We start from the raw sequence: 20,732 nt of genomic DNA, 5'->3' as shown, positions 1-20,732 counted from the left end.
ACATCCATGTCTTTTTTAAAAAAATGAGTATTGAAGTCAAAGCCTAGGCATCAACACCCTATCATCATCATCATCATCATCATCATCATCATCATCATCAATAAATAATAATAAAATCCTTCTGGGTACACTGCAGGTTTTGCCTTTTTCCTGGAGTACACTTGTTTGTATGGTGTTAACATTTTCCAGAGAGAGAGAGGGAGGGAGGGAGAAGGAGAGGGAGAGGGCATGCCATGAACCACATCTTTTCTGGAGACTGCATTAAATCTGAAGAATCTTCTTTCAGTCCATTCTTTCCCAAACTATAATGTATTTTAAATTTTAAGATGAAGACTAGGGCCAGTAGTATATCTCTACCCTATTGAACACAATAGCATATTTAATAACTGAAGTTCTGTTTGTGTGACCATCATGGTATGGCAACTACAATTCTGAACCAATCTTCATTCAGGATATCTCCTTCGGGGCACAGCTATAACTGAACAAGCTGTTGATGGGACAAATGTTCCTGGGCCCCTGAGGGAGAGAGGGACCATCAGCTGAGCAATAGGTGGGGTGAGGGTTGGCCAGTATTCCCTCTATTCCCCCCCCCCAATCTGTGTGCTGAATTAGTTTTGTTCTGGGCAGCAGTGTCAAGGCAGTGTGTGCATATGTGCATTCAGAGTGGGGCCTTCCTGAGCAGGGATCTAAAATTAACTGAGCAGACATCAACAAACCTGTGAGCATGTACACATGCACGTGCCTTGGAGGGAACACTGGTGAGGCCCATCTTCACTTTTTGGCCCAGGAGGTCCCACTCCAACCTTGCTATGCCCCTGAACTGGTGATGAATTAACCTATAGTGTATTCTATTCATTTCTTACTAGTAGTTTTTCTACATCCCAATATCAGTGCAAACAAATTCTGTGATGGCTTACTGTGATACCTTGGATGTTTGAATAAAGAAGCATATAATATGACGAGATTGCACTCAGAGTGGTTGGTGAGCTGGAACACAAGTACGATAAATACAGCACATTTTAAACTTATTTTTAAACTCAAGTTCATGTCAGAGCTGGGGTTTATACTCATGCATTTAATGTACTTTGCTTTCGTTCTTTATAGGCAAAATGCTCTAAAATATCTGGTCTGTAATACAACCTTGACACTTGCGTTTCAAGGGAGCTGTTCGTCCTTGTCATTAGTTTGTATTCCTACTGTTTGCAGTGGTTTGTGTCCATTGCTCTAAATCAGGGCCACTGAGGCTGGGGATTATGGGAGCTGAAGTCCAATAACACCTGAGGACCCAAGTTTGAGAATCACTGCTCTAAATGGTCTTTGCACTGGTTTGTGTGTTTTGACACTTGTCTTAGCAGTAGGACACGATCTGCTCTAGCAAAGCTCTTTGAATAGCTCCTTGCCTTGGAGTTGTCCAGGGTCTTGAAAACGGAGATGTCGTCGTTGTTGAAGAAGATTCTGAGAATACTCGACTTGACCACAAAGAGCTAATGTTGCTATATAGATGCTGTACGATTCTAGAGTCTCGACCAGAGTTTCAGAGGCAGGAAAGTTTCCAGAGTGTACTGTGGACCGTTTTCACGCAGGCGGCTTACAAAGCTTCGCGTACCTCTCCTTCGCTATTTATGTCAAGTCCTGGTCGTTGCTCATATGGAAAAAGGAAAGAGGCGTTGTTTATGCAAATAAGCGTTCTGGCCAATTTAGCTTTTACATTCGCACTACAAACCCATGGGACGCAAGATCCACTTTAATAAGGGATTGCAACGGAGCAGGGGACGCGTCGTGTGAACTGGGTATCACCTGCAACCAGCTGCTTCACTCTAGGCTTCCCGAACCAGCGTTCTTCTGCCCGAAACTATGGGGAGACGCTAGCGATGGGAAGTCCAACTTCTCCCACCACTGCTAGAGGAGGAACTTTGATAAGGAACTTCTCCCAAGAGGGGGACCTGGGATAACCCGCCCCCAGCGCGCTGCCTAGGAAAGAAAAAGAAAGACAGCGGCTTCTTCTCTCTCTTCGAGCTCTGTCAGGCCAGGGAGACAATTACAAAAAGGGAACAAGAGCGGCTGAAGGTGGCATCTGCTGGTGGTGGGCGGGGCGTTGCTTCCCGAAAGGCACTTCTCCTGTCCAATGGAGCGTTCGGAAGCCCACAAGCGGGGGCGACCTCGGCTGGCGAGAGCCAATGAGGGAGCCAGGAAACCTCCCTCTCTCCTTCCACTCCCCCGCCCATCCGGCGGCGCAGACGGACCTAGCCAGCTCTTGCTTGTGCCGGCAACTGCGCCGGCGAGCGAGTCGCTGGCTCGGTGCCCTCCGCTCTTCCTCCTCTTCCCTCCCCCCGAGCAGCAGCAGCAGCAGCAGCAGCAGCAGCGAGTGTTCGCCAGCTGGTCGTTCGGTTCTGAGGGCCGGACAGGACTGGAGGTGTCGGAGGAGCGGCGGGGCAATGGGGATCCTTGCCGGGAAGAAGCTCCGCTGGGCGGCTGCGGTGTGAGCAAAGGAAGGTGAGGAGGAGCGCGTTGTTGCCGGTGCTGTTCTGCGTCTCTGCGCGCCTCTTTCCGCTGGGAACGGGAAAGTGGAAGGTGAAGCGCGGAGCAGCCGCCGCCAGGCAGGAGTCCCCGGAGGAGGGGTCGGTCGCCGCCGTAAGCGGGGCAGCCCCGGGGGGGGGGGCGCGCGGGAACTGAGCGCAGGGGGGGGGGGGCGCCTCCTCGCCCACCTCCTCGCTCTCCCCTCGCGGGGGGCTCTCTGTGGGGCGGGGGAGACGGACGACTTGTGGAGCGGCTGGGGAAGCTTCGGCACGTAGGGAGGAGGACCTCTGAGAGGCAGGACTCCTTCTGCGGGCAGCCTGAGGGGAGAAGCGCCTTCTGGCCAGGCGCCCTTGGGGCTGGTGGAGGAAGCAAAAGGCGCGCCCCCTCCCCTTGTAAGAGTGCGTCTGTCGGGGGGGATTCTTCCTTGAGAGCCGGAGTCGGGAGGAATCCTCGGTGGGCGGCGCAGGACGGAGGCGCTGATGCTGGCCCGGCCGTGCGTGCGGCCAGAGGGCACCCGACTCTCCCCACCCGCCAGCCCTTTTATAAACCGAGAAGCTGCCTAACATTCATTTGTCAGTCTCCCCCCGTCCCTGGAGAGTCGAGAAGTTGGGGGAGGTTATTTTGGCGGGTGGAGAGGTGAGGAGCCGGGGGAGGAGGAGGAGTTGTTATCTTGGCTGCCTCACAGGGGTGTCTCAGTCTGGACGGGCTCCCTCCGTGGGTGGAAACATAGCAAAGGGTGAGAGGGGAGAGGAGGGGTGGGTGAGTGGGTAGGAATCCACATCTTTCGCATAGTATTTGCCTCTCGTGTATAGCTTTATGCCTGAGTCCCCGTTATGATACTTAAAAAAAAAAATCAAAAATCCGCAGAACAAATGATTTTGTCAGGGTTTGACTGGGTGGGTGAAATGGGGCCATGACAGATATTAGTTGGGTTGTTTATGCATTGAGCTGTGATAAATGTCTTGTGTCTTCTAAGTGGCTTCTCAAGTTCTTTAACTAAAATAATACTGCCTTGCCGGGTATGTGTGTTAATTTCTAGAATACTTGTTTTTGTAATATTTTTTTTCTGATGAGCATAATTTAGGAAGGGGAAAAAAGGGAGAATTCCTTCCCTTCCTCTGGATTTGAGAAGAGATTGTGATTGATGTGCATCAGACTGCAAATGCAATCTGATTTACTGTCTGGTCCAAACAAGTGATTTCTCAACAGTTCATTGTTCATGTACGGGGAATGCAAGTGTTGCTGCTTCTTCTTTTCCCATCCATTCCTTTCTTGTTTTTATCCACACTGAAGAATGAACACCGATTAATTTAAAAAAACTTTTCTTTGTTAATGTCTTGGTATGCTAAATGGAACATAGAAGAGAGTTTTGTGGTTTCACAGAATAATTTTACTGTTTCTTTTTGAATTTTTATATTACTTTTATTAGAAGGGCTTTCCCTCTGTTATGTAGCAAGCTCACATCCCAGCTTTGACAAAAGACTACTTTGAAGTTGATAATGATCAGAAATGCTTTTTAACATATCAAGTAGGCTATATTATTAATGCATGGTGGAGGCTAATTTTGCACATTGGCAGTGCTTAGTTTCCTGTTCCAGGATAGTTGTTTGTAAAACATTGAAAGTGTTTGTTTATATTCATTTTGGTAAGGACTTTTGCTAACAAAAAAGGCTCCTGCAAATTCTTTTACTTGTGTGCAATTTTCATTTCTGTATGTTAACACTAGATGGCTTTCTTGTATCATTCAGAAAGCACAGTTCATTTCTGTGCAGTCATGACTTTAGCAGGTTATCACATACATTTGCTTATTATCATGAAATACTATTTTTTTCATCTGCTTCATAGTAAGTTGAGCTAAACCTAATTTAAGCTATTCCATGTCTTGAAGTTTATCTTTATGGAAGTATTATATTTGCATTTCTTTTGAAATTCCTGCAGTTGTGTGATAATCAAACTCAGAAAGTACTTTAACCTGTTGGGTGGTGGTGGTGTAGTTCTTAGAAGAGAACTGCTTTTTTATAATTAAATGTATATGCTGAGAAATCCAAATGTACATTGGTATTGGTTTATGTTCTTTATGAAGTGGTATACGCTTTTTGATGTAGATAAATCAATATTTTATTTGGCTTTATTGCTGTAAGCTCTTTGGTGTATGTTTATGCTAGATGAAATGATTCCACTCCATGTCATGCTTCATTACCTCCTAGTCTACTAATAAAGTTGTATTATGTATATTGGTACAAAAAATAAGCACAGCTTTATCTCTATGGGTAGACTGGGTCTGAAATGTGTACTTTCCCCCTTGAGTAAGTGACTAGTGTAAATGGTATAGCCTAGTTATCTCCGTTTATAGAACCTCAATGTAAAGTAGGGACTGTTCAAGATGTGCTGTGGTCATGCTTTTACTTCTGCCTAGCTTGCTTTATTTACTTCAGTTTTTATACCGCCTTTCATAAGGCATCCCAAGGCAGTTTACAACAGTTAAAATAAAACAAAATTTCATAAAAACCACATTTTAAACCTTGAAATCAGTTAAACAGTAAAAACCATCACACACACACACACACACACACACACACACACACACACACACAGAGGTAAACAAGCAGGAAACCTAAGAGACCTGGAAGCCTCTAAGGGGTAAAAGCATGAACAAATAAAAAGGTCTTTATTCCCTGGAAGATAATAAAATGTTTATTTCTAAATACAGAATATCGCAATACTATACTTGGAATAAGCAGCATTAAAATGTAGAGGTGCTGTATTTCTATTTAGGAAGGGTAATTGACTCAATATGCCTCAGAAGTGCTACAGGATCCTCTGTAATGTGATGTATCTATTATATGCTGTTTTCTAAATTATAGTTGGCAGATAACATGGAACATAGACCCCACTAATAGAAACTTGTCTTATCACCTATGCAATGTGATTAAATCATTAAGGTCATGAAGTATTGTGGGTATTTAAATCTCAGTTAGGCTATGAAACTGGAATATAATTCATGTCATATTCATATAAACTAAGCAAGATTCTAGCAATGTCTCTGATTGTATTGACTTGTGTTTGTTTTTGGAATACTTGAATTGTACTACTTTAGAATTCACGAAGTTAATATGAAGGAGAAGGAATGAGAGGATGTCCTGATCCCATTTATGGATGGTTTAAACCAAGATAATAGATTTCATTCTTGAGACAATGACAGACACTTGAGTTATTCATTGCTTCTAATATTCCAATCCTCAAAATATTTACTTTGAAGCAAATCTAGTTTAATTTTGATTGAATTTCCAAGAAGTGTGCTTAAGGTTGCACCCTTGGGTTACAATTCTAGGCACGCTTACTGGAAAGCAATCCCCACTGGCCTGGTTGGAACTGACTTCTCAATAAACATAGGTTTTAGTTTCATGACTTTCAAAAGCAGAGCTACAACCTGACAAGTAAATATTTATTGTTTGGCCTATCTGGTCTGTGCCTTAAGTTGTCTCTTCTCCAGTAAGAGGCTTTTATTGTAGTTTGATACTTCTCACACATGGGAGCCAGAGTATGAAAACAATGGCATTTGCCTGGAGATTATTATAAAAATAAAAGATGCAAGAGGTAGAGACCACTGTTGCTTTTGCATGTTTCTCATGCTAGTCAGTTACAATTTTGAATGGTAGACATGTTGACAACTCAAAGTGAAATTATCTTGATGGCTGTTACTTTTGTGGGATTTGGTCTCGGTTTTAAATGATTTCTGTCTCTTATGTCTATCTCTAGACCTGTGAGTTATAGTGCAATCTGTCCATTTGATAGACTTAATACCAATACAATAAGTCAAGTTGATTACATTTTATCTGTAAGAGCTACTTTAGCTTTTTATTGCTGTCATCGGCAAAAATTGCTTTTCTGTGTTTATATCCATGCATTTTAGTAATGCTTCATTCCATTTAGCTTCCCTGAGTTTGTGGTGGCTGGTAGGCAAGTGTTATATTACTAATAGGTTAGTGAAACTTTCATAGAAGAGACTCAAAGTATTTGACAATATTTATGACATTTTCTTATAATGATCACACTGTCTTAGTTCTGTGAGATTTTTGAAACATAATATACACATATGTTTTTATGTAATTCATTAATGTTCACCCCCGAGGCTTTGCACATAATTTCAAAGGGTGTTGAAACCTTGTATTTTTTACAATTTGCCTTGAATTCATATCAGCTTAGAAACTTCTGTAGTACTTTGTCCTTAGCTTCACAGAATGATTGAAAGAGACTTGTTTAGCTGAAGCTAAATGCCATTAGGTTGACTTTGCTGTTTACCAAAGAAAATGGTCAAGTGGGAGCTAATTTTGTATTTTGATGATTAAGCATTGTAGTTATAATAAATCTGTAACTGCATAATTAAAAATAAAGCACTTTTGACTGGTTAAGAAGGTGCTCCTGATTTATCTAGGCAACAGTGTTGGTTTCTTTAAATCTTTTTTTGTCATATAACTATAGATGGGAAGAACACTTCTTCTTCTCTCTCATACATCTTTCTAAGATAATACCTGTTCTTTTTGCAGGCATAATGAAAAAACAAAGACCGTATGCTTCTTGCATCACAACACACACACTCTCTCTCTCTCTCTCTCTCTCTCTCTCTCTATATATATATATATTTTACTGTTGTTCAAATTTGATTAAATTGACTAAGATTTCTATAATCAGGTGACAGCCCTAGTTTTTATCATCTTTTTTATAACTTTGGTATTTGATGATAAATACCTACACATAGTTAACTTCTGTGTTATTTATACAGCTGCACCTGCAGTAGAATCAGTACAAGAATATGGACTCTTAATACCCTAGTGCAGGAGATCTCAGCCCTTTTTAACAGGTATACCCCTGTTCTGCAAGCAATAGTAATGAAAGTCAAGGAGCACTATGGAAAAAATGGGACTATGACTAAATGTAAAGAAGACTAAACAAATGAGAACGGGTACAGCAACCAGCCTCAGAACTGATAATGAAGACATTGAAGTAGTGAATAGCTTCTGCCTTTTAGGATCGGCCATCAACAGTAAAGGATCCTGCAGACAAGAAATACACTGCAGACTAGCATTTGGTAGGGTTGAAATGAAGGCCTTGGAAAGGATATTTAGATACCATGACATGTTTATACCTACAAGGATTAGAATTGTTCAGACAGTGGTTTTCCCCGTGACACTCTATGGATGCAAATGCTGGACTTTGAAGAAGCAAGATAGAAAAAGTATTGACGCTTTTGAACTTTGGTGTTGGAGAAGACTTTTGAGGATACCATGGACAGCCAGGAAAACAAGCAAATGGATCATAGAACAAATCAATCCAGAATTTTCTCTCAAGGCACAAATGATCAGGCTCAAACTATCATACTTTGGACACATTATGCGTAAACCCTACTCCTTTCAGAAGTCCATAATGCTGGGAAAAGTTGAAGGAAAGAGAAGAGGATGAGCAGCAGCAAGGTGAATGGACTCGATTATGACAACAATGAATGCACCATTGAGTGATCTTGAAGACATAATCTCTCCAGGATGATCTATCTGTGTGGTCCCTATGAGTCGATACTGACTTAATCAATCCAACCAATCAATCAATCATACCCTTTCTGTCGTAAACTTTCAGCTCAGGCACCACATATAGATTGATTGTGCGAGTGTGTGCGCGCACACCCAGTCACTGACTGACATCCAGGCATGTAGACTAAGTTACCATATCTTGAGTGCTCCCACTGAAATTAATGGGACAAGTTCACTTAATTTCATTTCATTAATATTGCTTTAACCCATTAATTTCAGTAATACTGCTTATGATTAATTTACTGTGGGTATGACTGGAATAGGCTGTCTCATAACTGTAACACTTACATTTGTGTGTATGTGTGTACACACACACACACACATAAGTAGACAGGCTACTAGTGTCACTGGCTCTCATCCACACTAAGTTACTCATAAGTAGTCATTGAAATTAATGGACAATTTACATGCCCTATTAATTTAAGTGCAAGTAAAGTAAAGGTAAAGTTGTGCCTCGAGTCAGTGTCGACTCCTAGTGACCACAGAGCCATGTGGTTTTCTTTGGTAGAATATATGAGGGATTTACCATTGCCACCTCCTGTGCGGTGTGAGATGATGCCTTTCAGCACCTTCCTATATCGCTGTTTCCCATATTCTGGGAAACGTACCAGCAGGGATTCAAACCACCAACCTCTTGCTTGCTATGCAAATCATTTCCCTGTCATTAGGTGGCTTTCAGTGGGAGTACTCAGAGCTAATATTCTGAAGCCTGTTAGTCAAGCTGAGGGGAGGGGCACACTGAGCTTCAGAATGTAGCCAGCCAATCAGGAGCAGAGGAGGTGGGTTTTTACCCTTTGCTCCCCCCCCCACGACCTTTGGCATGGACACATTGCTGAAGGCACATCAGCTTCAAGTCAGCGAACCTCAGATGGGTAACAAATGGTGTGGCTGCAGTGGGGTGGGCGGAAGAGGACTCTGACCAGTGGCAAAGCGAGGATGCCAGCGGCCCCTGCCAACTGTACCTGATGTCAGGTGCATGGGGTATGGTCACATTAACAAATGGAGCAGTGCCCCCCATTTGGAAGTAAAATTCAGCCACTGCTGCGTTTGCAGCCTGGCTAGGATTGCTTCTTCTTGCTTGTAAAGGGAGAGGCGTTCCAGGCCAGGCTGAGAGCCCAGTGCTGGCTGAAACTTCTAAAGAACTGAGCTATGCAGCCCAAGGTCCCCTAGTCCACCAATGAGACCCTCAAGATACACCAGTTCTTATCAGGATTTTAACTGAAATTAAACAGTTTAAAATTATTTTTATCCCACAAAATTATTTTAATTTTTTTATTCTGTGAAATCATTTTGTTTTTACTGTTTAATATTTGTTGTGTTTAAAATTGTGTACACAGCCTAGAGACACACATAAGGCAGTATATAAATATAGCCTATCGTGGTGTAGTGGTTAGAGTGCTGGACTAGGACCGGGGAGACCAGAGTTCAAATCCCCATTCAGCCATGAGACTTGCTGGGTGACTCTGGGCCAGTCACTTCTCTCTCAGCCTAACCTACTTCACAGGGTTGTTGTGAGGAGAAACTTAAGTATGTAGTACACCGCTCTGGGCTCCTTGGAGGCAGAGCAAGATATAAATGTTAATAATAATAATAATAAACAAACAAAGAAACCAATAAATAATAAATATACCACACTAGCTATTTCTAACGTGATGGGGTCTGCAACTGGGGACCCTGGTAAGAGACCTCAGGTGCATTAGTCTCTGCTCCACCACAGCAGCTTTGAGGCAGAGTCAAAGGAGTTGTTAGCCTGATCTCTGCTGTGCTACAGAGCCGCCTATCTCCTGGCCAGAGACGGTACTGTGTCCTTCATCTCAGGTTAACTAATGAACTACTAGGGTTCATTAATGCCAGGTCAGTTCAGAATAAGAACAAAATTGTCCATGATTTGATCATGGATGAGAGAGCTGATCTGGCATGTATAACTGAGACCTGGTTGGGGGAGGCGAGTGGTCCAATGTGGGCTCAGCTTCTCCTTCCAGGTTATTCTGTTGAGTATGTTAGGGGAAGTGGGCGGTGGGGGGGAGTGGAATGGCTGTGGTACACAAGAACACCATCTCTCATACCAGGGCTCCTGTGAGACAGTTGACTTATATTATTTATTTATTAGATTTATATACCGCCCTTCCAAAATGGCTCAGGGCGGTTCACAACATGATAAAAACAATTAAAACAAATAAACAATTAAAATCAAACTATTAAAACACAATAAAACCAATAAAACAGCTAAAAGCCCTGAAAATCAGGGCAACAGTTTAAAACAGTTTAAAACAATTAATCATTTAAAACACTGGAAGGCCAGGCCAAATAAGTATGTTTTAAGGGCTCTCTTGAAGCACAGCAATGATCTCAGATTACGAATTTCTGCCGGGAGTGCATTCCATAGCCAGGAGCAGCTACGGAGAGGGCCTGCCTCTGCGTTGCCACCAGACGAACTGGTGGCAACTGGAGACGGACCTCCTCAGATGACCTTAACGTGAGGTGGGGATCATGTAAAAGAAGGCGCTCTCTTAGATAACTCAGACCTAAGCCGTTCAGGGCTTTAAAGGTAATAACCAGCACTTTGTATTTTGCCCAGAAACCTATTGGCAGCCAGTGTAACTGTTTCAAAACAGGCATAATATGGTCTCTCCAGGTTGCCCCAGAGACCAATCTGGCTGCCGCATTCTGAACTAACTGAAGTTTCCAGACTACGTACAAAGGCAGTCCCACGTAGAGCACATTGCAGTAGTCAAGCCAGGAGGTTACCAGCTGATGCACCACTGTTTTGAAGTCATTCTCTCCGAGGAATGGATGCAGCTGTCTCCTGGCCATGGCCTCCACCTGAGATACCAGGGTGAGGCCTGGGTCCAGGAGTACTCCCAAGCTGCGCACCTGCTCCTTCTGGGGGAGTGTAACCCCATCCAGCACAGGGAGATCTAACTCATTCCTCAGATTCTGAGCCCCCACAATGAGCACCTCCATCTTGCTTGGATTCAGCTTCAATTTGTTATCCCTCATCCAGCCCATTACTGCCTGTAGGCAGGCATTTAGAGAATGAGTGCCATTTCCTGAAGATGAAAAGGAGAAGTAGATTTGGGTGTCATCAGCATACTGATAACACCCAGCACCAAATCTCCCGATGACCTCACCCAGCGGTTTCATGTAGATATTAAAAAGCATTGGTGACAGAATGGAGCCCTGAGGGACTCCATATAACAGCTCCTGTTTTGAGGAGCAACTGTCACCAAGCTCCACCATCTGGAATCTACCCAAGAGATAGGAGCGGAACCACTGCAAAGCAGTGCCCCCTATCCCCAACTCCCCCAGGCGACCCAGAAGGATACTATGGTCGATGGTATCGAACGCCGCCGAGAGTTCCAGAAGAACCAGCAGAGTCACACTCCCTCTGTCGATTCCCCGGTAAAGGTCATCCATCAGGCTGACCAAGGCTGTCTCAACCCCATAGCCAGCCCTAAAGCCAGTTTGAAATGGGTCTAGATAATCAGTTTCCTCCAAGACTGCCTGGAGCTGGTCGGCCACCACGCTCTCAATCACCTTGCCCAACCAAGGGAGATTGGAGATTGGCCTGTAACTGTCCATATATTGAGTGTGTATTTTTGAGGCTGGGAACTAGGGATAGATTGGGAATTCTATTGGTGTACCGTTCACACCGCTGCCCAACTGACTCACTGAGCTGACGGAGCTGGTTGCGGAGTTGGTGTTGGAGTCTCCCAGGCTTTTGGTGCTGGGGGACTTCAATATCCACTTTGGGGCTAGCTTGTCTGGTGTGGGCAGGAGTTCATAGCAGCCATGACAACTATGAGCCTATCCCAATTTGTTTCTGAACCAACTCATGTTGCTGGCCACACACTCGATTTTGTCTTCGGTTCGGATCGGTGGTGTTCCATGGGTGGGGGATCCGGTGGTTTTCCCATTGTCATGGACGGACCACTACCTGGTTAAGGTTGGTATCATGGCCTCAACCCACAGGAGTGATGGACCTATTGGGATGGTCCGCCCAAAAAGGCTGCTGGACCCAGCAGGTTTCCAAAAGGCCTTAGAGGGTTTTGATGTTGGTGCGGCCGGTGATTCTTTTGATGCCCTGGTGGGAACCTGGAATAAGGAACTCACCAGGGCAGTCAACTTGATTGCTCCTAAGCATCCCTCAGACCTGCTTCAGAAATCGTCCCCTGGTATACCAAGGAACTGAGAGGGCTAAAGCAGCTGGGTAGGCGACGAACGCAAGTGAAGGAGAACTCGGCTTGAATCTGACAGGATGCAGCATAGGACCCATTTGAAGGCTTACGTGATGGCGGTGTATGTGGCAAAAAAGGAATTTTGGTCAGCACACATTGCGTCTGCAGGTTCACATTCTGCAGAGCTATCCCAGGGTGGCGAGTAGTATAATTTCTGCTCCTTTTGTTGTAAATCAGTTCCCGGAGGCGCTCTGCTGTGATGCTTTTAGTGGGTTCTTTGCAGACCAAATCTCCTGTATTCGGGCCAACTTGGACTCCACTATTTCTGCAGGGTCTATAAAGGAGGTGTCCAGCGATTCCTCTTGCAGTGTTAGATTGGATCAGTTTCAATCTGTGGCTCCTGAGGATGTGGACAAGCTGCTTGGGGGGTGCGGCCTACCACTTGTTCTCTGGACCTTTGCCCCAACTGGCTGCTTCGATCTAGCAGGGAGATTGTTGGAGGGAGCCTAGTTAATATCATAAATGCATTGCTGAGGGAGGGTAGGGTGCCTCCATGTTTGAAGGAGGCAATAGTTAGACCTCTTCTTAAGAAGCCTTCCTTGGATCCCTCAGCGATGGATAGTTATAGGCCAATCTCCCTTGGTTGGGTAAGGTGATGGGGAGGGTGATGGCTGACCAGCTCCAGGCGGTTCTGGAGGAAATTATCTAGACCCATTTCAAACTGGCTTTAGAACTGGCTATGGGGTTGAGACAGCCTTGGTCGGCCTGATGGATGACCTTTACTGGGGAATCGACAGAGGGAGTGTGAGTCCATTGGTTCTCTTGGATCTCTTGGCAGTGTTCAATACCATCGACCATGGTATCCTTCTGGATCGCCTAGGGGAGTTGGGGATAGGAGGCACTGCTTTGCAGTGGTTCCGCTCCTATCTCTTGGGTAGATCACAGATGGTGGAGCTTGGTGACAGTTCCTCTTTAAAATGGGAGCTGTTATATGGAGTCCCTCAGGGCTCCATTCTGTCACCAATGCTTTTCAATATCTACATGAAACTGCTGGGTGAGGTCATCGGGAGATTTGGTGCTGGGTGTTATCAGTATGCAGATGACACCCAAATCTACTTCTCTCTTACATCTGCTTCATCAGGAATTGGCATTCATTCCCCAAATGCCTGCCTACAGGCAGTAATGGGCTGGATGAGGGATAACAAATTGAAACTGAATACAAGCAAGATGGAAGTGCTCATTGCAGGGCTCAGAATCTGAGGGATGAGTTAGATCTCCCTGTGCTGGATGGGGTTACACTTCCCTGGAAGGAGCAGGTACGCAGCTTGGGAGTACTACTGGACCTAGGCTTCACACTGGTATCTCAGGTGGAGGCCATGGCCAGGAGTGCTTTCTGTCAGCTTTGGCTCATTCGACAGCTGTGCCCATTCCTTGAAGAGGACGATCTCAAAACAGTGGTGCACCAGCTGGTAACCTCCAGGCTCGACTACTGCAATGTGCTCTACGTGGGACTGCCTTTGTACGTAGTTCGGAAACTTCAGTTTAAAATGTGGCAGCAAGATTAGTCTCCGGGGCAACCCGGAGAGACGATATTATGCCTGTTTTGAAACAGTTGCACTGGTTGCCAATATGTTTCCAGGCAAAATACAAAGTGCTGGTTATTACCTTTAAAGCCCTAAACTGCTTATTTCAGGTCACCTCAGAGAGCGCCTTCTTCTGCATGATCCCCACCACACATTAAGGTCATCTGAGGAGGTCTGTCTCCAGTTACCACTGGTATGTCTGGTGGCGACTCAGAGGTGGGCCTCCTCTTTAGCCACTCCTGTGCTGTGGAATGCACTCCTGGCAGAAATTTGTAATTTGAACTCTTTATTGACCTTCTGGAGAGCCCTTAAGACTTATCTGATTGGCCTGGCCTTCCACGATTTTTAAATTGTTGTAGGGTTTTTTTTTAATGTATTGGGGTTTTTGTTTTTTAGGGTTTTACAATTGTTTTTAACGGATTGTTTTATGGTATTTAATTTTTATTTTTTTTAATTGGCGATTGATTTTAACTGTTTTTGTGTTCTTTGTGAACCGCCCTGAGCCGAATTGGGTAGGACGATATAAAAATTAATTAAATAAATAAATAATAGGAGCCTGACTAGCTCTCTACAAGAGTTGCTCCAAGTTTGGTTCTTTGATCTGCGCACTTTGTCAGACAAAGTAGCAACATAGACTGCTTTTCCTGCCTAATCTTGACCATCAGCCTGTCATTGACCATAGACTATCTCCTGCCTTTTGCCTTCTGCCTTTGGCCAATCTTTTTTTCTCCAGAACTGGATCCTCCCCTACAGTCTAATGTGAAGTTTGGCCAAGGCCTTATGCTGTTGTTACTTTTTTTTTAAAAAAAAAGTTGAAATAGGTATTTTATTAAACAATTCAAATATGTGCTCGCTTTTTGGAATTATCTTGATGGGGAAAATCTTACAAAGTTTTTGATTTGTTATTAAAAAATGAGAATTTTCAAACATGACAAATACTTATTACAGAAATTGGGCTACTGTGTTATCTCTAGGATTGCTCGTATTCTGTAGCATTGTGAAAGTCCCAGATAAAAGGTAGCTGCTATTTGTTTTAAAAGGCTGAAAAGTTCCACTTCATTACTGTAGTATAACAGTACTAAATAATGCTGTTGCTCAGTGGTAATCCAAAGCCACAGTGTGGTCCTAAACATCCGGTACCTGGAAATTAAGGTCTGATTTCAGCACTTTTGTGCCTACTCTGCATGTTGCTTCCCTCCACCCCAAGGCTAACTGGAGAGGCACTTGCAAATCCATATATACCAAAATGTGGGTCAACCTCAGTTCCTCTGAAATAAGTGTTATGACTTTAAAAGCACAGAAGAAGCTGGTGGGAGCAGAGGTACTGATTCTTTCTTTCCAGAATTGCTTTATCTTGTGTGATTGAAGTTGAACAGCTAGAGAAAAACGTTTCAGGGAAGAAAAGCCCAGGTTAGAGTTTCTGCTCCCTTCTCCCCTCTGTACCTTTAAATCAGTGCTGGGTAATGATAGCCAAAGCATAAGGGGATATTAGATATAGAAATCCTGGCAAGATAATGACTGGAGTTGGCACGGAACAGATTTCACAGGAGGTCCTAAGGGCAACTCAAGAAGTAGAAGTCATATGAATAAAGCACAGTAGGGTCATAGGAGCATAGGAAGCTGCCTTATACTGTCAAACTATTGGTCCATCTTGCTCAGTATTGTCTACACAGACTGGCAGTGGCTTCTCTAAGGTTACAGGCTGGAGTCTTTCAGCCCTGTCTTGGAGATGTCAGGAAGGGAACTTAGAACCTTCTTCATGAAAGCATACAGGTACTTTGGTCAATCTAGAGCTGAGGAGTTCAGCTAAAAATAAATATATCTGAAGAAGACTGAAACAGGATTGTAGCAGAAAAGCAAGCCTGAAGGCAGGCAGGTGAACAAGGAAGCTGGAAGACAGAAAAGAAAGCAGGTGGGGACACTAGGTGATAAATGTGCATAATAATAAGCAGAAACTACTGAGCCACAGGGAAATAAGGCAAAAATCTGCCTGTTGCCCATTTCTGTCCTAGAAGTATTTATATCCAAGTTGGGGAGAACCAATGGGTTTCCTGTATGGTAGAGCCATCTGGATACTTGGAAGGTAATACTGTGCACCCAGTGGACAATGGGTTATTGGGGTTATCAGTGTTCTGACCAGGAAGCTCTGGTGAGAACATTATAGAATGTGGGGCATCAGTACATATTGATGGTGTCCTATAAAGAAAAAAGTAAAAGTGTTGACCTTTCTGAATGTAAGAATATATATATATATATATATATATATATATATATATATATATATATATATATATATATATATATAAAAATAGCAGAGACCAGTATTGGTCAAAATTAGGACTCTGAAATGAAAATGAGGAAGAAAGGAATCGGATAGCTCTGCCAACCTATTTCTGCATAGATCTAAATTTTCTCCTCCTTTAAGATTCAGAGACTGATATGTAAGATGTAATTTAGAGCAAGTTCCTAGACAGAGTATTATAAGAAACTCTGAATCATCACTTTCCCTTTTGACTTCCTACTTGAATGCCGATTTCTTTTATCACCAGATGGTTGGCGTTGGCATTGATGTTTCATCTTGGATTAGATAACTTATTCACAAATCTTGCACAAAGTGGATATAAAATACACAATTACTAAAAACCTGGACTAATATTTATTAATTATTTTATTTATTTATTTGATTTATATTACACCCTTCCAAAATGGCTCAGTCTAATACACTAGTCACTAGTATATACTATAGCCACTAAAAATCTGGAGGAAGGGGACTAAAAGGAAATGTGTGGAAAATTGGTTGGCTGAGTAGTATGTAGAAGTCTGCAGTGAACCTTTCAGTAAGGAAAAGGACTCTCCCATTTGGGGGACTTGGCAAATAGATATACTTTTGGACAGTCATAAGAACAGCCCTGCTGGATCAGGTCCAAGGCCCATCTAGTCCAGCATACTGTTCCCACACAGTGGCCCACCAGATGCTGCTGGAAGCCACAGGCAGGAGTTGAGCGCATGCCCCCTCTCCTGCTGTTACTCCTCTGCAACTGGTACTTAGAGGCATCCTGCCTTTGAGGCTGGAGGTGGCCTATAGCCCTCCAACTGTATTGATGTATGAATGAACTGATGTATGCCATGATCAGGCAGTTTTCCATTTTAAAACTTTCCATTTTAAAACTGAAACTACAATATTCTCAAATTAGTGGCATGGATTGAGAAATGCAGCAGTTCTCAAAGCTCATGGTTTTTCCATCAATGGTTAAGAGAAAAATATTACAAAAACGTGTTTTATAACAACATTGTGTAAAAATACTGGAAGTGAGTGTTTAACTTTGTCTCCTTCATAGAAAAAGTATATTGCCGCTCTTTACCATTGGGCTGTTGATTTAGTATTGGTATTTTATTTATCAAATTTGTACATGGCCCCAAACTTTCATCTTTGGGTGGCTTAGAGCAACATAAAATAAGTTAAAACACAGAAAATAAAAGCCTTAAAACAACTTAAAACCACAGTTAGATTTTAAAGTTTGGGTGAAGAGAGAAATCTTCAAGTGCTTTTTAAAAGTAGTCATGGGGTGGGGGGGAGGCTTGTATTTCTGTAGGGAGCACATTTCACAGTCTTGGGGCAGCAACAGAGAAGGCCCATCCCTGAGTGGCCACCAGACGAGCCAGTGGCAACTGGAGATGAACCTCTCTGGATGATCTCAATGGGTGATGGGGCTCATAGTGAAGAAGACTTTCTCTTAAATACCCAGGGTCTAAGCCATCTTGGGCTTCATAGGTTATTACCAGCTCTTTGTATTTTGCCCCAAAACTTATCAGCAGCCAGTGTAGCTCTTTCAATACAGGAGTAATGTGGTCTCTTCAAGATGACCCAGAGACCAACCTGGCTGCCGCATTTTGTACCATCTGCGGTGTCTGGACTACGTACAAAGGCAACCCCACATAGAGCACATTGCAGAAGTCTGGAGGTTACCAGCATATGTATCACTGTTCTGAGGTAGCTTACCTCAAGAAATGGACGAAGCGGGTATATCGGTCGAAGCTGATAGAAAGCACCACTAGCCACTGCCTCTACCTGGCCCTATCCATCCCCAGCACATCTCTCCAGTGGCTGTTGCTAGTGTATATCTCCTATTTCTTTTTTAGATTGTGAGCACTTTGGAGACAGGGAGCCATTTTGTTTGTTCGGTTTTTGTTTATATTTATGTAAACTGCTTTGGGAACTTCTGTTGAAAAGTGATATATTGATTGATTGTATTTCTTTACTGCCTATTATAGAAATTTCTAGGTGGTGTATGGATTAAAACATAATATGAAACAAATCATTTAAAATTCATAAAAATGGATAAGAATCATAATAGATAAAAACACACATTAAAATTTAAAATTTAAATTTCAGTTAAAAGCTTGGGAAAACAGGTATGTTTTCAAGGTCCTCCTAAAAGCAAATGGAGAAGGAGATGCTCTTATTTCAGCAGGGAGTGCATTCGAAAGCCCTGGGGCAGCCACAGAGAAGGCCTGGTCCCAAGTTGCCACCAAATGAGTTGGCAACAAACATAACTAGATCTCTTCAGATGATCATAATAGGTGATAGTGTTCATGATGGAGAAGGCACTCTCTTAAGACCTAAGCCATTAAGGGCCTTATATGTAATAACCAGTACTTTGTATTTCGTTTGGAAACATATCAGCAGCCAGTACAGTTCTTTTAGAATCGGTATGTTATGGTTCCTTTGGGTAAACCCAGAGATCAATCTGGCTGCTGCATTCTGTACCAGTATTCAACCTGAGATACCAGCGAGAGGTGTAGATCCAGAAGTATTCCCATACTGTGTACCAGTTCCTTTTGGGGAAGTGTGATCCTATCTAGAACAAGTAGATCAAAATTGTTTCTGGAGTTCGGACTCCACACAATAAGTCTTATCTGGATTAATCTTATCTGGATTAAGTCTCAGTTTATTATCCCACATTCAACCCATTACTGCCTCCAGGCAGGCGTTTAGGGAGGTTATGCCTTCTTCTGATGATATTGACATGGAGAAGCATCAGTATACTGATAACACCCCACATCAAATCTCCTGATGATCTCTCCTCACAGTTTCATGTAGATGTTAAAAAGCATTGGAGACAGTTTGGAGCCCTGGGGAGCACCATACATAAGCTCACACTTTAAAGAACTACAGTCTCCAAGCCACATCATCTGGAATCTGTCTGAGAGGCAGGAGCAGAACCACTGTAAAGCAGGGTGGATTTGATTTAAATCAAACTGATTTAAATCACTAGATAAAAAGGGTGGATAAAAATAAAAAAAATCCGATTTAAATCAAAAAAATCGGATTTTTGATTTAAATCGGATTTTTGATTTAAATCAGATTTTTTTGATTTTTATCCACCCTGCTAGTGATTTAAATCGTGATTTAAATCAGTTTGATTTAAATCAAATCCACCCTGCTTTAAAGTAATGCCTTCCAAAACCAGCATTCTCAGGTGTTCCAGAAGGATACTGTGGTTGATAGTATTGAAAACCACTGAGAGATCCAAAGGACCAACAGAGTTATACTTCCTCTGTCAATACCCAATTGGAGACAATCCGTCAGGCTGACCAAGGCAGTCTCCACCCCATAGCCCACTCGAAAGCTAGTTTGAAATGGGTCTAGGTCAATGGTTCCCAAACTGGGAGCCTCCAGATGTTACTGAACTACAACTCCCATCAGCCCCAGCTACAATTTATTGTGGCTTGGGATGATGGAAGCTGTAGTTCAGCAACATATGGAGGCTCCTAGTTTGGGAACCACTGGTCTTGTTAGAGGAAATTGAATACCTACCAGATTATTCTGAGTTGTAGATATACAATTTTATTAGAAACAGTCCCATGAATCTGATGATGTTCAGTCTTTCTACTTCCATTCACAGTACTAGCTTTGGCAATAATTTTGGTGCCTATGGTGCTTATGGTGAATGAGATGTGTTGATAACAGAGCTAATTAATTTGGTAATCTTAAACTATTGCATAGGAAAATATGTGTTCAACCTTTTTTTGAAGTGGTTGAATTATCCTAGGTCTTGCATTAATGTACCAGGAGGCAGACTGAAATACATGACCATTTGGAAAAATCTGTTTCCTTGAAGCGGAACAGAATTTCCCTTGAATTAGAATTCATCTCTTATATTTTCACCTCGAGCTGCAGGTAGAGGGCATGGCCAGAGGTCTCTTTGCCCAGCTTTGGCTGGTCTACCAGTTGTGGCACTATCTCGACTGGCAGGCCCTGGCAAGGTTAACTCATGCCCTCATCATCTCTTGTTTGGATTACTGTAATGCACTCTACCTGGGGTTGTCTTTGAAGATGAACTGGAGGCTTCAGTTGGCCTGCCTGCTTATGTATGCTAGAAGATATGATAGTGTCGCATCCCTCTTGTGGTCGCTACACTGGTTACCTATTTGCTTCTGGGTCCAATTCAAAGTGCTGGTTCTCACATTTTAAAACCCTTCAAGGCTTAATGCTTGTTTACCTTCAGGACTGCCTCTCCTGGCCAATCCAGTCCCGTCCCATGAGATCTTCTCAGGTTGCCCTTCTTTCGGTTCCTTGTCTTAGAGAGGTCCATTGTACTAGGGCCCGTGGAAGGGCTTTCTCTGTTGCTGCCCCCCCGACTCTGGAACACCCCCCCCCCCAATTCAGTCTGCCTCCTCCCTTTCAGCCTTTAAATCTTTATTGAAGACATTTCTTTTCTTTTCTGCTGGGCGTTTGCCCTTTAAGGGTTGTGTTTTTAATCTCAAATGCTGTTCTTGCTGTGTACACTGACCTGAGTCTATGGATTTGGTGGTATATTACAGCTTTTAATAAAACAAACAAATATTTTTGTGTGTGAAAAGTCTGT

The 20,732-nt window shown here is 43.1% G+C and overlaps 1 protein-coding gene across 9 annotated transcripts in view; it reads left to right on the top strand.

The window, feature by feature from the left end:
* Positions 1-2,234: 2,234 nt before the first annotated feature.
* SIPA1L2 (signal induced proliferation associated 1 like 2) overlaps positions 2,235-20,732 on the top strand; it is a 169,941-nt gene continuing 151,443 nt past the window's right edge. For 2 of the 9 annotated variants that reach the window (XM_053298828.1, XM_053298854.1), the window contains exon 1: positions 2,235-2,493. The gene's annotated coding sequence lies outside the window, so the exon portion shown is untranslated. Of the gene's footprint in view, positions 2,494-2,788; positions 2,910-3,234; positions 3,254-20,732 lie in introns of those variants that run through there. The other 7 variants (XM_053298822.1, XM_053298784.1, XM_053298844.1 and 4 more) reach the window with 5 other exon arrangements.

The sequence above is a fragment of the Hemicordylus capensis genome, chromosome 1 (assembly GCF_027244095.1).
Source record: "Hemicordylus capensis ecotype Gifberg chromosome 1, rHemCap1.1.pri, whole genome shotgun sequence".
Classification (NCBI taxonomy): Eukaryota; Metazoa; Chordata; class Lepidosauria; order Squamata; family Cordylidae; genus Hemicordylus; species Hemicordylus capensis.
The sequence above is the reverse complement of the archived record's forward strand: the minus strand, read 5'-3'. Positions and strand labels throughout refer to the sequence as shown.